The following is a 1,878-nucleotide window of genomic DNA, read 5'->3' on the forward strand; positions in this document are numbered from 1 at the left end:
GAGTGGATAGAAGTGAGTGGTGAATGAAAAACAGAAGGGATGACCATGAATGGAGAGAGAGAGGGCGAGGTAGGTGGGGATTCTGTGAGGTCCACAGGTCCTGAGGTGTCAAGGAATTCCATCCCTGCACCAAATAGGCATGTAAAATGCCTTTGCACACCATTCTGGCGTTTAAACGCCCATTGGTGCACATTCTGGGCGTTCAACGCCCATGTAAAGCATGTTTCTGGCGTTGAACGCCAGTTTCATGCTTATTACTGGCGTTCAGCGCCAGCTTTTCTTCTCTGGGCACATTCCTGGCGTTCAGCGCCAGAATGTTGCTTCTTTCTGGCGTTCAGCGCCAGAATGGTGCTCTGTTCTGGCGTTGAACGCCGGCCAGATACACCTTACTGGCGTTGAACGCCAGCCTGTGCGTCCTCCAGGGTGAAATTTTTTTCTTCTGCTGTTTTTGATTCTGTTTTTAATTTTTATGATTTTTTTCGTGACTCCTCATGATCATGTACCTAATAAAACACAAAATAACAATAAAATAAAAATTAGATAAATAAAATTGGGTTGCCTCCCAACAAGCGCTTCTTTAATGTCAATAGCTTGACAGTGGCTCTCATGGAGCCACAAGGTGATCAGGTCAATGTTGTATAGTTGTCCACACCAAACTTTGAGTTTGGATATGGGATCTTAACACCAAACTTAGAGTTTGGTTGTGGCCTCACAACACCAAACTTAGAGTTTGACTGTGAGGACTCTTCTTGACCCTGAACTGAGAGAAGCTCTTCATGCTTACTCTCTTCTGTCACAGAGGGATGGCCATGTGCTTTAAACACAAGGTAGTCCCCATTCAATTGAAGGACTAATTCACCTCTATTGACATCTATCACAGCTTCTGCTGTGGCTAGGAAAGGTCTTCCAAGGATGATGCATTCATCATCTTCCTTCCTAGTATCTAAGATTATGAAATCAGCAGGGATGTAAAGGCCTTCAACCTTTACTAGCACGTCCTCTACTAACCCATAAGCTTGTCTCAAAGACTTGTCTGCCAATTGTAATGAGAACAAGGCAGGCTGTACCTCAATGATCCCCAGCTTCTCCATTACAGAGAGTGGCATAAGATTTATCCCTGACCCCAAATCACACAGAGCTTTTTCAAAGCTCATGGTGCCAATGGTACAAGGTTTTCAAAGGTCATGGTGCCTATGGTACAAGGTATTAAGAACTTGCCAGGATCTTGTTTCTTTTGAGGTAGAGTTTTCTGAATCCAAGTGTCTAGTTCACTAATGAGTAAGGGAGGTTCACTTTCCCAAGTTTCATTACCAAACAGATTGGCATTCAGCTTCATGATAGCTCCTAATTATTGAGCAACTTGCTCTCCAGTCATATCTTCATCCTCTTCAGAGGAAGAATAGTCTTCAGAGCTCATGAATGGCAGAAGGAGATTTAATGGAATCTCTATAGTTTCTGTATGAGCCTCAGATTCCTTTGGATCCTTAATAGGAAACTCCTTCTTGCTTGAGGGACGTCCCAGGAGGTCTTCCTCACTAGGATTTTCGTCCTCTTCCTCCCTTGTGCATTCGGCCATATTGACTAAATCAATGGCCTTGCACTCTCCTTTTAGATTCTCTTCTGTATTGCTTGGGAGAATACTGGGAGGAGTTGCAATGATTTTCTTACTCAGCTGGCCCACTTGTGCCTCCAAATTTCTAATGGAAGATCTTGTTTCATTCATGAAACTGAAAGTGGCCTTTGACAAGTCAGAGACTATATTGGCTAGATTAGAAGTGTTTTGTTCAGAATTCTCTGTCTGTTGCTGAGAAGATGATGGATATGGCTTGCTATTGCTTAGCCTATTGCGTCCACCATTGTTAAAGCCTTGTTGAGGCC

This window comes from Arachis duranensis, chromosome 2, assembly GCF_000817695.3.
Source record: "Arachis duranensis cultivar V14167 chromosome 2, aradu.V14167.gnm2.J7QH, whole genome shotgun sequence".
NCBI classification, from domain to species: Eukaryota; Viridiplantae; Streptophyta; class Magnoliopsida; order Fabales; family Fabaceae; genus Arachis; species Arachis duranensis.